We start from the raw sequence: 18,837 nt of genomic DNA on the forward strand, positions 1-18,837 counted from the left end.
TATAAAAAAGATAGGTCTTTGTCTCAGATAGAAGATTAGGGTCATTAAAAGCACTGAGCAGTTTTCCAAAGCCAATCCAGTTCACTCTCCTCCTATTCAGTTCCGGGTTCAATCGCCAGTCTATATATAGCAGCTGACCAAGTACTACAAAATATACTTTATGTAAATGCTATCTTTTCCAATAGATTATAAACTCCTTGAGGGCAGGGGCTGTTTCATGTTTTTTCCCTTTGTATCCCCATGTTCTTGGCACAAAGAAGGCACTTAATAAATTTGTTGATTGACTTATCAGTTCCATGGATTGTTTAATCCAATAGTCTGAACACTAGGCATTCTTCATCCACTTGGTTTTTCTTATGTGGATAGTAAGCTAAATCCTATCAAGTTATATAGTTCATTTAGGTGGATCTGCAATGTTCTAAAGTATGATGAAATTAAAACAATGGCATTTATAAGTAGAAACATTTGGAAGATGATTCTTATCTATAAGAAATGAATGAATAAGGAAACATATATTAAGTGCTTATTATGTACAAAGCACTGTTGATATAAATAATAACCGCTCTAAAGAAGCTCACATTCTAATAGGGAGAGACAACAGAAATAGAAGGTTTCAGTGACAAGTGAGATGGAAAGACCCAATGGACCTTAGGGTTTTATGGCAAAGCATCTTCTTCAGTGTCATTTCCTATAATAAAAATATGTCCATTTCTGATACACAACTATTTGACAGTACTAATATTATCTGTAACACAAAAGCACTAAAAGCCTTCCAAATAAATAGGAGATTATGCCTTCCACCAGTGTTATTTGATATCATTATATAAATATTAGCAATAACAACAAGACAGGAGAAAGAAATCACAAATATAAACACTAGCAAAAAGGAGCCAAAACCATCCATATTTACTGACACAATAATTTACTTGTAAAATCCTAGTGAATAAGCAAAGAAACTAATTGAGACAATAGCTTCAGAATAACAGAAGGACACAAAATAAATTCACAAAAATCAATAGCATTTTATATAATAATAACAAAAGTCAGGAAGTAAAACTAGAAACAGAAATCCCACTTGAAATGAACACAAAATGCACAAAATATCTGGGAGCCAAAATACCAAGGCAAAATCAAGATATAAAAATAATTACAAAACATTTTTAAGGAAATAAAGAATGACGTTTAATAACTTGAAATATGGATACTCATTGCACATTGTTGAGCCATGCAAATAATAACTACGATACCACCTAAATTAAGAGATTTACTGCCATACTAATAAAAATACCATGGAGGTAAAATATATTTTAACTTTTTTTTAGTCTCGTTTCATCTCTTTCATGAATTCTAGTTGAATTTGCTTTCATTCTAACAGAGAGAGAAGAGACAGACTAACATTCCTAATGATGTTGATCCAAAGTTTTAAAGTAAAATATTGAGTACCCCTTTAGACTGTGAACTCCTTGAAAGCCAGAGACGGTCTCTTGCTTCCCTTTGTATCCCCAGTGTTTAGTTCAGCACCTTGTACAGAGTAGGCACCTAAACATTTGTTAATTGAGGATACAAAAAACATCATAAAGATATAGTATGAGAAATGCTAGCTATAGCAATAAAATAAGAAAAAGAAATTGAGGGAATAAGGCTAGGTAAAGAAGAATAGGTAAAGGGATTTTGTAATCCGTTTTTGCAGATGACATGATAGTGTAGAGAACCCTAGAAGTAACTAAAAACTAAGTGAAACAATAATTGCTAGTATGAATATAGTACTTTTTATAACGTATATTACACATCCAATCTCATTTAACCTCCATAACTCTGTGAAGTAGGTGCTATTCTTATCCTCATTTTCAAGTGAGGAAACTGAGGCTAAGAAAGGTTAAATGACTTCTCCAGGTTGACACAGCTAGTACATATCAGAGGCAAGTTTCAAACTCAGATCTTCCTAATCTGGGACCAGAGCTCTATCTATTGTATCATCTAGTTGCCTAACAACTGCAGTAAAGTTACAGGATGTAAAATTATCCCCAATAAAAACCAGTAGGAAGAAAGAGAAAGAAAAATTTCATTTAAAATAACTACAGAATATATAAAATACTTAGGAATCTACCTACCAAAACATACATAGGAAATATATAAATACAACTATAAAATATTCTTTATAGAAATAAAGACAAAGAAATATTGACTGCTCATATATTTGCCAAACCAATATAAAAATGACAATGCTACCAAATTAATTTACTTATTCAGTGCCATACCAACCAATACTACCAAAAGATTACTTTTGTAGGGCTATAAAAAAATAATGAAATTCATTTAAAGGAACTTACTTTCCAGAATCTCAAGGGGGCACCCAACCATCTGTTCTGCCTCCTACTCTTTTCTCCCCACAGCATGAGTTGGGGTAAGGATTCACTATTTCATAAAAACGGCAGGGAAAACTGGACAGCAGTATGACAGAAATTAGGTGTAGACCAACATTTCACAGCATATACCAAGATAAGTTCCAAGTGGATAAAAGGCCTATAAAAGGTTGTATAATAAACAACTTAGAAGAGCAAGAAGTGATTACCATTCAGATCTATAGATAGGGAAAGAGTTCATAACCAAACAAGTTATAGAGAAGATCAAAGAAGACAAAATGAACAATTTTGATTATATAAAAGTTTTTGGATAAAGAAATCCAATGCAGCTAAAATTATAAGGAAAAAAAAACTAAGTGAGAAAAATCTTTGCAGCAAGTTTCTCTGATAAAGGTCTCATTTGCAAGCTATATAAGAAATTAATTCAAATTCATAAGAGTAAGATTCATTTTCCAATAGAAAAAAATGGTCAAAGAACTTGAACAGGCAGTCCTCAAGAGAAAAATCCAAGCTATCAACAACTAAATCAAAAATATGCCAAACCACTAGCAGTTAAAGAAATGCATATAAAAGCAAAATTGAGATTGTGTCTCACACCCATCAGATTGGCAAAGTTGACAAAAACAGAAAATGACAAATGTTGGAGGGGCTTCAGGAAACTAGGAACACTAATGCTGTCTTGGTGGAACTGTGAATTGGCACAGCCATTCTTGAAAGCAATTTGGAACTATGCACAAAGAATTACCACAAATTGTATATACCATTTGACCTAGCTATATCACTATTAGGCAAGTATCCTTAAAAAAAAAAAAAACAAATGAAGCAGAAAAGATCCTATTTTATATATAACACACAAATATGTATACATGTACAAGTGTATATATATACACATAAACACTCTGTGTGTATATGTATATATTTGTAATAATTCTTTTGTAGGAGCAAAGAATTTAAAATTTAGGGGTGCCTATCAATTGGGGAGTGGTGAACTAATTATAGTATACAGATATAACTGAAAACTATTATATTGTAAGACATGTTGAGGAGATGGTTTCAGAGAACCTGGGAAAACTTGTATGAACTGATACAAAGTGAAATGAGCAGAACTAGGAAAAAAACATATATACTATGACAACATTGTAAAAATGAACAATTTTGAAAGATTTAAGAACCCTAATTAGCACAATGATCAACTGATTCCAGATGACAAATGATATATGATAACCTACCTCATAACCAAGAGGTGATGCAGAATGTGACACTCATTTTTTGAAATGGTCAATATAAACTTTGTTTTGCTTGACTATACACATTTGTTATAAGAGGTTCCCCTCTTATAACTTTATAAATGATTATAAGAGGTCTCCTCCCTTTGGGGAGATGGGAAGGAGGGAAAAATAAAAGCTTAATAGGAAAAAAATTAAATGAATGGCTCAAAAACAGATCATAGAACAATTAATAATTATGTAAAAGAAGAATAATGATGAGAAAACATACCAAAATTTCTGAGATGCACATAAAGAAGAATTAAGAAAAATTATATACCTATAAAGATATGTAACAAAGGATTGGCCAATAAGTACCTCCTCTTCAAGCATGCACAATTGTCCCTTCCTGGTACTAACCCATATGGATGCTTGGGGGTCCAACAGCCAGGAAATCAGGATGTAGTTCCCTGCTTTCTCTTTCAGAACCTGAGAGATATTTTGGGATAGTTTTCTATCAGCTTACTGTAATAAAAACACCAGAATGGGAGGTCAAGCAAATAGAATGAGAAGAACCCCCTCTATCCTGGGGGGAAAGAGAGTTAACTACTAGATTTTTAAAGGATAGTACAGCTAGCTCTTCTCTGGAGACTGCACCTTCTAGTGCATGTTTGGGCTTAAATGTAAGTCTAGAGTCTTGTTACAACAAAACAGGAAAAGAGGATTCATGAATTGAACATGAATTTAAAAAATTTGAAAGCCAACAAATAAACACACCACAAATAAGCATACAAGACAAAATCTTGACACTTAGAGAATACATAAGTTGGAATTAAAAAATACTACAGAACTGATAAGGAAAACTAAAAGCTATTTCTTTAAAAACTAACAAAATTGATAAATCTTTAGTCAGGTTTTAAAAAGGACATAAAATCAGATCAATATAATTAAAAAGGACAAAGGTAAAATTATAACAAAACCAGAAAAAAATTAAATGAATTATCAGAATCATCTATGCATAGTTACATACAAAAAAAGAAACCTCAGGACACAAAATAGAGGATTAGCTTTGAAAACATAAAATACTATAACTAACAGCACACCAGAACACCAAACAGAAATCTTAAATAATCCAATTTCAGAAAAGGAAATAGAACTAGTTGTAAAGGAACAACCAAAGGGAAAAACTCCTAGCTCTCATGAATTTATAGGACAATTCTACCTTTAAGAATCTATTAATATCTATACTACACAAATCATCCTCAAAAATTGAGAAAGAAAGCATTCTACCAAATACCTTTTATGAGACAAATATAGTTCTAATACCCCAAACGAGGGAAGGATAAAACAAAGAAAGAGAACTATAAACTAATATCACCAATGAATATTGAGTTAAATTTTAAAAATAAAATCCTGGTTAAAAGATTACAGCAATTTTTCCAAAAAGTTATTCACTAGAATCAAGTTGGATTTATAACATCAATATAAGGATGGCTCAGCATTAGGAAAATAATCAACACAACTTATTTAAAGCAAAAATATCCAGAACCACATGATTATCTCAAAGTAAAAAACTCATTTATGTTTAAAAAAACTCTAAAATTTATAAGTCATATTCAATATATTTAAAATTATCTGTCCAAAACCATAAGCAAGCATTACAAGCAATAAAGACACACTAGAAGCTTTCCAAGTAAATATAGGATTAAAGCAAGAATGTTCCCTTTCATCACTATTATTAGACAATTCTAGAAATTCTAGCAAAAGCATTAAGATAAGAGAATAAAATTAAAGGCATAAAGAGAGGCAAAGAGGAGCTAACTACCCCTATTAGTTGATGATATGATGATTTACTTATTAAATCCTAGGGAATCAGCAAAGATTCTAAGACAATAGCTTCAGGAAAGTTGCAGACTACAAGCTAAAACCACTAAAATCAACATTATTTCCATATAATTAAAAACCTAGGAAATAATATTAGAATGAGAAGTTCTATTAAAAATAACCATTAATGCATAAAATATTTGGGAGTCAGTCTACCAAATAAAACTCAATACCTATTATTAGTTCAATCACAAAGTACTCCTTAAAGATAAAAAGGAATATTCAAAACTAATGGCTGGGGCATGCTAATATAAGAAAAATGATAATACTTCAAAAGCTAATTTACCAATTTAGTACTGTATCAATCAGATTACCAAAGGTATACTTTATAAATCTTTACAAAACAACAAAATTAACAAAAGATCTAGAATATCAAGAAAAACATTGAAAACAGGTAGAAATAAAGATGAAATAATATCTCTAGACCTCAAACCAGTTGGCAGTGGTTTAACAAAATAGAAAAGTACATCAATGAAGCAAACTCTACAAGGAAGAATCGGAAATAATTGAACACAATATACCAGTGTCCAATAAATGAAGGCATAAATTACCTCAAAAAGGACTCCCTATTTGACAAAAACTGACAGGAAAACTATAAAGTAGTCTGACAGAAATTAGACTTAGAGTTAAACTAACATCTTATAACATATTTCACAATAAATTCCAAATGGATTTGTGACTTGAATGTTAAATATTATCCCATGAAAAACTAGAAGAGAAACAGATCACATGCCTTTCACAGCTATGGATAGGGATTGAATTCTTAAGCAAACAAGAAAAAAAGGCAATTAGATAATTTTAATTACAGAAAATTGGAAAATTTATGCACAAACAAAATTAATGCATCTATGATAAAGGAAGCAGTCAAAAGGGAAAAATTGTACCAAATATATCTAATATATGACATACAGACAACAAATAGAAATATAAGCCCAAAAGCTATTGCCCAATAGACAGGTAGTCAAAGGATACGAACAAATATTTCTCAGAGAAGAATTGCAAACAATTAACAATCATATGAAAGCATGCTCCAAATAACTAGTAATAATCATTACACATTAAAACAATCTTGAGGTTTCATCCCATACCCAATAAATTGGCCAACTTGCCAAATTCAGGAATAGTCAACATTGGGGTGGAGGGAAGTTGCGGAAAAACAGGTGCACTAATGTATTGTTAGTGGAACTGTGAATCACAACAACCATTTTCACAAATTATTCTAAAAAACTGAGAAAGAACCCTACCAAATAACTTTCAGTTTAAACAAAGCTTGTGGTTTTTGGGTTTTTGGTGGTGGTTGTTTTTTTTAGAAGGCAGAAAACCCTTAACCAAGGACCAGCAAAAAACCTACCTGCCTTGTTCTCTTAGTCCTCACATCTAGCACAAGAGACCAAGCTCTTTGGAACAAAGAACAAGGTCCTCTGTTAGCTGATGCCTTCAGGTTTAGCATTTTCTTTGATTCCTCTCCCAGGTCCAGGGCTTGAGTCTGTCAGATATTTTACCCTAAGTTATGATGATCCTCTTATATACTTTGCATTTTGTAATCTCCAAAGACTACATACCAGGTAATGGCTTTGTCCCTATACTACTAAAGAATTCTGGAGTTCAGGACTCTCCAGTTTTCAAATCATCCTCTCTTCCATTCTCTTATGTATATGAATGGGGAGAGAAATGAACTAGGCATAAGCTAAAACCAGGGGACAAGGTCATTATCTCTTCTCTTCTCCTCATTTCTAGCCTTTCATAGGCAGATGCAACCAGTCTAAGTCTGAAAGCAGCTTTGTTGTATGTACCCTTTATATAACATGAATGAAAATGTTTCTGTTATGTTACCTGCACTTTTAAAACACAGAAAATACTCAACTCCAAAATTAGATGTTCATTTACTATATATACATGATTTGTCAAATGAAAAGTTTGAACCTCATGTAGAATTTTGTGATCTAATGTGGAAGTGACAAATCTATTATAAACCCTATAAATACCCTTATTTATTATCCAGAGGACCAGAAATATTGGACTTTCATACCTGAGGCAGAAAGGTTACTTACCTCTGATCTTCTGTGGCAGTGTTTGATTTCATCATGGTAAAATTACAGTATCACAAACTTAGAGCTGTAACAGGCTTTAGATATCATCTAGTTAAATCCCCTCATTTTACAGTGGAGAAAACTGAGGCCTTAGGAACTAAATGGCCTATTCAAAGATGTACAGAAAGTAGCTCCAGATCCAATGTTTCTTGCATCACACTGCATTACCTCTGTCTTAAACTAATCCAGCCTCCTTAAGAGTTACATGTGATATTCCCCCTAACTTAAATCCTTAAAGATGTATGGCTAAATGGGCAGTAAGAAGAATATACATGGCTTCATAGATTCACTGGTTAAGCAACCTGACCAATAAAGGGATCAGACTGATTTTTATGTGTAAACTTACAAAAGTGATCTTATTGCTTTGGAGTCATATGTCATTTGTAAATTATAGTTGTACGGTTACTGTACCTGGTTGTATCAAGTTTGTTGTTGTTGTTCAGTTGTTTCAGTCATGTCTGACTCTTCCTGACCCCATTTGGGGTTTTCTTGGCAGAGACACTGAAGCAGTTTGCCATTTCCTTCTCTAGCTCATTTTACAGAAGAGGAACTGAGGCAAATAGGGTTAAGTGACTTGCACAGGGTCACAGAGCTAACAAGTGTGATTTGAACTCAAGAAAATGAGTCTGTCTGACTTCAGGCCAAATGCTCTATCCATCGTGCCACATAGCTGCCCCTGTATCAAGTTAAGTCAGTTCAACAGGCTGATGGTAGCAGCGTCCACCTTTTTCTCTTTGCAGGGTTTAACAACCCAACCTGCCCCGTACACTGGGAAATTCACCACACCCAGAGATGTAAAAACATTTAGAAAGGCAAGAGGTATTGAAAACACTGGTCTTGCCTGTGTCTAAGACTCGCTTCAAGTACATAAAAGGACCACAGTTCTGAAAATGCTGTCCATGAAATTATGCATAAAAGGATAGGTAGCTTTTGTGTAACAGTTCTAGATACATGAAGAAACTTGAATTCTGAATCTTATGTTAATTTGCATTCCAAAATAACACTGTGTGTGTGTGTGTGTAAAGTCTTTATAGTCTCAGTTATAGGCAAGAGCCCAAGTTTTCCAAGTTTCCATAGCCAAATCATTGGTAAAAGAGAAGAAAACATTTCTCACTGGCAGCTATATGCAAGAAAGAGATGGTGACAGCATATGAAAAGGAGGCCACCAAATTCTATTTTTTGTATCTATTTTACTGTCGCAGGGATAGGAATTTTAAATGGCATTTCTAAACAAAGTGAAGAAACAACATAATAAGAGACTATTCACAACCAAATATAGATTTAGAGCTCCTACACTAAAGAAAAATATGAACTTAGTTTCTGGGATTTTCAATCAAGAGTCTTCCCTTCCCTTTTGGTACAGTTCTTAAATCTAAGGTCTTATTTTTTCTGATGCTTTGATTAGTGGATTAACATCTGACAAATGTTCAGGGGAAGTAAGATAATGAACTAAACTTGAAAAGAACACACATGTAGCAATGGAGCAGGCAGAATAGTGTTTTTTTCACTATTCTACACTGCAAAGGAATCAATGCATAAAGATAATATCCAAACCCTGGAAAGAAGGAAGAAGGAAAATAGTAACAACCGTAAGAAATATTATGCTTGGAAAAGACTTACATGAACTGGTGTTGAGGGATGTTAGTAAAGCCAAGAAAACAATATACAAAATGATTATAGCAATAGAAAACCATAAAACAAAAGAACATAAATACATAAAACATCAATACAGAATGTTGCAAAATTATAAAAAACAAACTTGACCTCAAAGAAGAGAAATGAGAAAACATCTCTCCCCACTCTTTTGCAATGTAAGTGATCCATGGTTATGGAACATCGCATATATTTTCAGATATATGCATACATATATATTTTAAATTTAATTAAAGATTTTACTGTCTTTTCTCTTCATTTCTTTTTAAAAATTCCTTATTGTAAGAGATGGCTCTCTGGAAGGTAGGAGGAGGGAGGAATACAAAGGAAATCTAGATGATGTAAAAAAAAGTCATTAACAAATGTATTTAAAAAAGAAAAATAAATACTATGCTTGACTACCAAAACTCTCACCCTTCTAGGCCATTATTTTGTCTCGTTAGCAACAAGGGATGTTTGGTAAGAGGGCAAAGTTATCCTCTCTGATATTAACTTCAAAAGGTCAAGTCACAATAATAAATATAACTTAGGTAGGTGTAAACATAGACTATGTATGAGTATGAAGAGATAATAATAATGACTGATTTTGGAAATTATTGTGATTCATTCATTAAAAAAATTTAGGGCCTATCCTATACTTCTAGATTTATAGAATTATAGGAATTAAAGCTGGAAAGGACCTTGGAGATCACCTAGTCCAATCCCCTCATTTTAGAGATAAAAAGAGAAGTGAAGCCTCGAGAAGATAAGTAACCTGCCCTAAGTCATGTAAGTAGTAAGTAGCAGGGGTGGGATTTAGCAGCCAGTTATTCTGACTCCAAATCCAAGGTTCTCTCCACTGTACCACACTATTTATACTTCAATTGTAGTAGCCAGCTTTATTCTTCTTCATTTCCCTTTCCTTCTACATGGTGTTTCATTCACAGAAATTCCACCCACTTACTCTGACATACATCAGTAGTTCTGGTGAATTCTTATCTAACATAAAACAGATCCTGGGAGAACAAGAGCTGGGGGACCTGTTCTCTCTTTCTTTTAACTAGCTATAAAACAATAATTGTGACAGGGTTCATTCCTGGAGAAGGCTGACATCTAATTATGGGGTATAACGCCTCATAGATTATGGTAAATACAATTTGAGGTAAGGTCTCCCCAAAGGAGAAAGCAAAAAATGTACTCAATGTACAAAATCAGGTATGGGTCAAGTAATTTATTCCTACACAGAAAGGAATACTAAGCATGAGGGAATAATAATATGCATTAACAGGCTTTAGCAATAATTTGTAACTATAATATTATGGTTACAATTGGTTTGGAGGCTAACATTGTAGTTCTCCTCAGATCATGAAGCAGTTTTGCAATTCTGCTAATTGGATATTTCACATTTCACCCCAGCACTCTGTGGTTTCGGAAAAGGCCAGGTTAGGCCAGTCCTTCTTTGGTTGGTAGATGAACTCTCTGAAGCAGAGATACTGCCCCTAATGTCAGCCACTGTCGCTCCAGGAACTCTGCAACCACTGATACTTGAAGGTCTCACAGGATCTTCAAATCTTCTACAACTCACAAGGTTGCCACCTGGACACATGTATCTCAAGCTTGCTTCTTGATCACCTGCTTAAGGATGGAGACACCAAAGATGCTATCCAAACCTAGGATCAGGCTTACATAGTCATGACATGGACTGACTGTAGCATGAAGATTATGTGTATGAATGGAGATTTTTGCCCCTCACTCCAACATGCTCTGAGAATGCTGCTCAAAGCTGTGCTTGCTCTTCAAAGCCAAAAGAAAGGCAGAGGGATGAATCATCCCTGAGTTCTGGTTTAGCAGCTAAATAGGAAACTCTTCGTAAGATCCCAATAAAAGCCCTTGCTTTATCGGGTATTCAACCTCAGTAATCAACTGGAGAACTCTCTTTTAAAAAAAAAATTTTTTTAGGCAATTGGGGTTAAGTGACTTGCCCAGGCTCACACAGCTAGTAAGTATCAAGTGTTTTGTCTGAGGCCAGATTTGAACTCAGGTACTCCTGACTTCAGGGCCGGTGCTCTATCCACTGCGCTACCTAGTTGCCCCCTAGAGAACTCTTTTATCATCAAATAACACAATCTCTCACAATGAGTCATGCACGGCTGGAAGCAAGCATCACCAAGGTTCCACACAGTTTACTAGAACCAAGCAGTGACTGTCTGCACATGCTCTAAGTAATGACCCCTAGGCCAGTTCATTCACATTACATTTCCATTATATTTCACATATACCAAAGAGAAAAAGATACCAAAGAATTTCCTTTTAAAAGTTAGTTTTTTTCCTTGTTAATTCATTATATTGATATTTACAGTGAATCTTTATGTTGAGGGAAAATGGTTTTGTTCTAAAATGGGAATTAATGGAAAATGAGAGTCTAAAAACTCATACTTAAAGCATATAGCTTTTTCACCAATAGGGACACCTAATTTAAACAAAGCATTTTATTAAATTTCACTGAAAGCAAGTGCCAGACAGAGGCAAATAAAATGTATGAATGGACATTTCTGTGATGAGTCTGTTAGGAGTGATCCCTGCAAATAACACAGAACATGAGGGCTATTTCTTTTCATCTAAGTAGGACATTTAACTGCAGATCTCAGATGTAAAGTTTGAGTATTTTATATTTCCTTACAAATCTTTTGTCAAGCTTCATTTATCTTTAATTTTTGCAAAATACAGTTTCTATATTTTGCAGCACCGTCATGTCATCTCATATAATATCATCATAGCACTCAGAAGAGCAGGGGAATTAACTATGTCTTCTTCCTGCATCCTTTAGAAGGTTGACATAATTTACAAATGACTCACATGGATGGACATTTGCATAAAAGAAAGATGTTTTACAAAGCAGTTAATTCACAGAAGAGTGTCCAGCTACAATATGCATCTTCAAGGGTCTTTCCAATCCTACTTTAGTTCATGGATTCTTTGGCATCAGGAAGAATCATTCACTTTGTTCTTGATCCTTTAGTAGCAATGACATTCCTCTTTCCTACTGAACAGTTGTTTTGGCATCATTAAAAAAATCCTCATAAAAGTATTGAGATTCCTGGTCCAACACTAAGTCTAGCAACTTAAATCTGCATAACACGAGTGAAACCTGAGATAGCCTGTTTTGGTTTGCTGAATGTTTCTAATAGCTGAGATACCTTCAGGATCCACCTATTCCTTCCATCTTGTCCCTACCCCTAGTGATGGATATTTTGCCATATAACTACTTCTTCCCCATAATTTTTAACAAATTAAATTTCACAGGCAGAATTAGCTTTGCACATAGTTTGAGCTCATTGTTTAACAATACCCCTACTAAGAAGAAATACAGCAGGGAGGAGTGAAACCCTAGGTAATACAACTTAGCAGCTTGGGTTAAAGACCTAGTAGAGGAAATGATTGAAACAATTAGTTTTAAAATGGAATTTTATGATTGCGTAGCTTTTTATTATCAGTGTTATCCCTCTTGTGTGTTACCATTAGTAAGTAGAAGTAGGTTATGTAACCAAACCTCCAGGCAGTGTGCTTTGAATACACTAGGAATCAGAGCTCCTCAATTCTTTCATCCTCCACTGAGGAAAATGCCATTAAGGCCATCTCCTTTCTCTACAATGTGCCCTGGTGTCTCAATTTGAAGACAATTATACCCAGAAATGAGAGGAATACATTACCTTCCAAAATGGACCATTCTACTTTTACATAATTCTATTTGTTGTCAAGTTTTCCTGGAATTAAACCTAAATTTGTCTCTTTGAAATTTCTGTCCATTTCCACTGGATCTGCTCTCTAGGGTCAAAAAGAACAAGGCCAATGTCTCTTCAGCATGAGGGCATTTCAAATACTTGAAGACAGTTATCACAATTCCCATTCTTCTCTTCTTCAAGCTCTAGTTCTTTTAATCACTCCTTAAACAATATGGATTCAAGGTCCTTCACCATCTTAACTGCTACCCATTATATACTCTCCAGCTTCTTAATATTCCTGCACTGAATAAAATATTCCAGATGTAATCTATGACCAGAGCAGAGAGCAAAGTAACTAAGTACCTCATTCCTGAAAGCTATGTTTCCCTTAATTTAACCAAGATGCCAATAGCATTTTTGGTCATTGACATCTCTTCCAACTTTGAAATTCTGTGATTCTAATATTCTTTCTTCTAAATAATTTATTCTTACGTGATCATAGAACACAAATTTCCATTTACCATAGTTGCTAGCACAAGACCAGCTGGGTGATGTTGAAAGTACTAATGCTGCATGTAGAAACATATTGCAACACATTCTATGAACTTTAACAACAATGTTTAAAGAATCTTATTTTCTCAGAGAAATTGCAGTCAATCATTTTTATTTACATTAATATCCAGTTGTACATGATAAGATGGGGAAATAGTGGCAAGACAATCCAAGAATCATTCATATGATGTTACTTTTAAGTTGTTCTATTTCCATCTATAGATAAGTAAGTGATGCTGAGAATCCTCTCCTTGAAAGAAAATAATGAAGCTATATTATATAACTTGATTCAAAAAGAGCTATAAGTCCATCACGTTTTTCCAACCAACTCCCAGATGCCAATCTGGACCTGTCATTGGCACTGTCTTATTCAATATTTTAACCAATCAATAAGCATTTATTAAGCACCTCTTATGTGCCAGGCACTGTGCTAAGCATTGGCAATATGAAGACAAAAGTGAAATAGTCCTTGACTTCAAGGAACTTACATTCTATTAGGGGAAAATGTGTGTATATATTAAGTATGTATGTGTATGTATGTGTACAAGTACAGCAAAGGGTTGCTCATGGACCCCTGATGAATTGAATCATCTTTTCCCCTTCTCTTCCCAACTCATTTGATGAAATTACAAGACATAATGAATAAGCAGGTAGCTCATAAAGGTTCAGCTCTTTCATACTTCGTAATAGCCAATTTTCACTTACAAAACATGTGCCCCTTTGGATTCTGATGGACCAAGATAATTCTTTATCTCCTGTCTGAGGCAGTTAAGTAGTATAGTAGATAGAGTGCTGGACCTGGAGTCAGGAAAACCCAGGTTTAAATCCTGCCTTAGATACTGACTAGCTGACCCTGGTCAAGTCATTTGGCCTGTCTGCCTCAGTTTCTTCAACTATAGTACCTACTCCCCCTCAAAGTTGTTGAGAGGATCAAATGAAAAAAAATATTTGTAAAGGGCTTAGCACATTGTCTGGCACATAGTAGATGTGTAACAAATGTGTGTTCTATTTCTCCTCCCCCTTTATACCTTTAAGAGATATGAAGAACTTCCTCAATAAACTCGATGGAATTATAGTGCAGCTAGACATGGACTGACTGACGGATAAGCTACCCCATAAAGCCTTTAAAAGGTGCAAGCAAGCTCTAAGGAGTCATCTCTGGCAGTCAAAAGGAGAGACAGATATAAAAGAATTAAAATCTCAAGGGAATTGTTCTCCCATCTGCTCTACTCTCCCACCCCCTATCCCAAACATACAGGCATTAATAATGACATTTTGCTACAGAACAACTTGCTTAATTTGAAATACGGGTCCTATTAGAGAGCAAGTCTGGACAGCCCAGCTGTGGAGTCAAGCTGAGCTTCCAAGAGGAGCAGGAGTTCAGAAAAGTGACCTGCCTGTAGTAAAGCTATGTCAAGTGGAAGCAACATAAGGATATCATAAGAAAAGATACTAGGTCCACGCAGTGCCACTGTGACTACCACTGGCTACAAGGGTTTCCTATATGTGTCTCTCTACTAGTATGTGCCTACTCTTTCCACTGTTGTGTGTATTTATTCATGGAAGAATGCTCCCCAAGGTTATGGTGAGATTTTATAACCACTGTTCATGCCATATTATTCCAAAAATGCTTTTACTTTTAGCTAATGTTAACTGGTTGAATATTAAGACCCCATTGGGAGCTCTTGAGCTAGTTTTTAGAATATAAAACCACAGAGTACCCTGAATGCAGGATATGTGTGCCCTGGGGGACCCAACCAACCAATTGCAATCTAGAGGGTAGCCCAGAGGGGGTATTACAAAAAGTAATTTAGGCGGATCACCAGCAATTGGGGGATTAGAAAAGGCTTCCTGTAGAAAGTGACACTTGAAATGATCCTTAAAAGAGGCTAAGAATTCCAAGAGGCAGAGGCAAAGAGACAGTCCATTCCAGTCACAGGGGACAGTCAATGCAAGAGTTGGAGAAAAAGATGAAGTGCGGTGGATGAGGATGGGAGGAAGCAAACAAGCCTACTATGTACCTGACCGTGCAAAGAGCTTTACAAATATTATTTTGTTTGATCCTCAAAAAGACATTGCAGGTAAATGCTATTATTATCCTCATTTTACAGTTGGAGAAGCAGAGGCAGAGGTCAAGTTACTTGCCAAGGTTCATAGAGCTAGTAAATATCTGAGGACAAATTTGAATTCAGGTTTTCTTGAGTCCAGGCAAAAGAACAGCAAAAGGGCCAGTTTGGCTAGGCTAGAAAGTATGTAAAGGAAAATAATATGTATTAAGTTAAAGAGATAGGTTGAGACCAGGTTGTGACAGACTTTAAATGCCAAATAAAAGCATTTATATTTGATTCTAGAGGTAAAAGGGAACCACTGGAGGCTGTGCAACATTTCCCAACCTATGCCTTAAGAACCTTTGGAGGCTGAGTGGAAGATGGATTGAAGAGACTTGATGCAGGTAGAACAATTGGGAGGCCTTTACAATAATCTAGGCAAGAGGCAATGAGTGGTAGCTGTGGGAATAGAGAGAACGGGAATTTATCTCAAGTGGAAGTAGCAACTGTTATGTTACATAGGCCAGGGCAGGGAGAGAGTGAGAGGATGGAGTACTTACTCCTTAGGAATAAGGATGACACCAAGGAAGCAAACTGGGGTGACTAGAAAAATGGCAGTGAAATGTAAAAGACACAGAGAAACCTGGAATGAGGAGGGGAAGAAGCTAATGAGTTTTGTTGTAGACATGTTGAATTTGAGATGTCTACTAGATATCCAACTGGAAATGTTCAACAGGTAGCTGGTGAGTTGGAACTGAAGCTCAGAAGAGAGACTAGGGTTGGGTATACAAGTGATTGTCATCAGCACAGAGATGGCAATTACTATCACGTATGCTTATGAAGTCACCAAGAATAGAGAGAAAAGAGGAAGGCCTAGAACAGAGCAGGGGATATTCTCACTGACACAGATGATGATACAGCAAAGGAGACTAAGAAGGAACTGTCAGAGAGACAGAAGAAGAGAAGAAACAAGACAGAAGTGTCATGGAAATTCAGAAAGGAAAATATATATCTGGGAGGAATGTGTAGCCAATAATATTAAATGCCACAGATCATCTGGGGGGAAAGGGTGGTCAATAATATCAAATGTTGCAGAGAGGTAATGGAAATGTTGCAGAGAGAATGGAAAAGATTGAGAAAATATCATCATATTAGACAATTAAGAGATTATTGGGAACTTTGGAGAATAGTTTCAGTTGAGTGATGAGATCAGAAGCCAGACTATAAATGGTTGAAAAGTAGGAAAGTGGAGACAATGAATGTAAGCTGTTTTTCAGGAGTTTGGGAATTTTGTTGTGAAAGGAAATAGACATATAAGATGGTATTTTAAGGGGATGCTAGGGTCAAGTGAAAGGGTTGGTTTTTTTTAGAGTGAAAGAGCTAGTTGTGATGGTAGACTGCAAGAAATAAGCCAATATACAGGGACAGCTTAAAGATACAAGAGAGGGGATGATTTTAGGCACAGAGTACAAGTAGAAGTGCTGGCCTTGGTGAGAAGCGCTACATCTTCATCAAACTGGAATAAACGAGAAGAATGAGGGATGTTTTAAAATATAGGGATAAAGAATAGTGGAGATCATGGTAAATGCCCTCTCCTTTTTAAATTAAGTATGAGGCAAGGACCTTTTCTGAGGTGACATGATCGTAGTGCTATGGGAGGCAAGAAGATCTGGAATAGCTGCTGTGGGTAGTAGGATAAACAATCAAATAGGGAATACCAGGATTGCTTTGCTGCAATAAGCACCCATTGAGTCTAGGTAACATAAATTTGTAGTGGATCTAGGCAGAACAGTCATATTACTTCCAGCACAGAAGAGACAAATGACAAACCTGATGACTGATGAAAAACCCGAGAGTATTAGTAAATTGTTTCAACAAAATTATGATTCACAAAGTTAAAATTTACAAGAGAAAAATGTAAAGTCCTTCACTTAAGTTAAAAGAAAATTGGAAGAGACCTACCTGATTTAAAGGTTCAAGCAAATAAGATTTAGGACTTCGGGACCAAATATTCAATGGTAGTCCAAGGAAAGGCTACTCCAAAAGTAAATGTGGTAACAATATTTATCTCTAGTCAGACTATATCAAGACAAATGTATTTACTTCTAAGTGCCACATTTTAAGAGGAGCATAGACAAACTGAAATAAATCTAGAAAAGGTATGGCTAGGTCATAAAAGGTCTGGAAACTATTAATGTGAGGAATGACTGAAGAATTAGGGGGTGGTTTGTTTGAAGAGGACACTTGGGGGAAGCAGGGGATAATAGCTTTCTTCAAATATCCTCATTTCAGCAATGAAGGAACTGAGATTCAGAGATGTTCAGTGGAAGATTGGTAGTAGTTCAGTGGTTCAGATAAGGAAGAAGTTACTCAAATTAATATGTGACTAGGCCACATTTTTTTTTTCTTCAATGTGCCATATATTTTTACAGATATTTGTTTTCTCTTTCAATTTACTTAAATACTTATGCATATTTGATATTTAGTTCTTTATTCTGAAACAGATAATGGTCATTGTCCTAGCCTAATATACATACATACACATATATATACACACACATATGTACATATATATATATATATTTTTCCTTTCCTTCTGTTTTAAAGATAGTTTCTGGCAAAGGAACCATCTCTGAAAACCTCCATGAAGTACCGATTTTTTAAAAGTGGAATATTTACACTGATTAAAGAACAAACATTAATGCAAGATTATCACCATTTCCTAAGAACATTTAAAAAATAAGAATAGTATCACCACATGTGTGTTGGGGTGTGGAGAGAGTAAACAAGTTACTGAAAACTTAGATTTTTAGAAAGACATACTTAAGTAAAAAACAGAAAAATTCTGCAAATATCTCCATAACAATTTTTTTTTTCACAAGAAAGCCACCACATTGAACTCCAACATCAGAGTCTCTCATTTGCTGAATGAAGAGGTAGAAAAGGTATTAGGAAAAAATAAACATAGTAAGAGCAACTGGACTTGATCAAGTATACAAAACATAATTTTGACAGCATTGAGGGACTGATCCTCCAGATATCTAAAATAGAGGATAACAATTGTTGGGGGTGCAACAATAAAATTATTACCAAAAAAGAGGGACTAAGAAAATATAATTACCAACATTTGCTTTTACATTCCTTAAAAATCTTTATGAGCATATTCTACACACATACCAAGAGAATAAAGTACAGAGAAGAATAGGCAGACTTTCACAGACCATATTCTTACAGCCACAGAAATAACTGAAAAGGTATAGAGAATATAAAATCAGACTATGCTTATTTTATGTTTTCTATTAAAAAGCATTTGATTATTTTTAGCACAAAACCCCACCTTA

This window comes from Vombatus ursinus, unplaced genomic scaffold (genome assembly GCF_900497805.2).
Source record: "Vombatus ursinus unplaced genomic scaffold, bare-nosed wombat genome assembly UNPS02014841.1, whole genome shotgun sequence".
Classification (NCBI taxonomy): Eukaryota; Metazoa; Chordata; class Mammalia; order Diprotodontia; family Vombatidae; genus Vombatus; species Vombatus ursinus.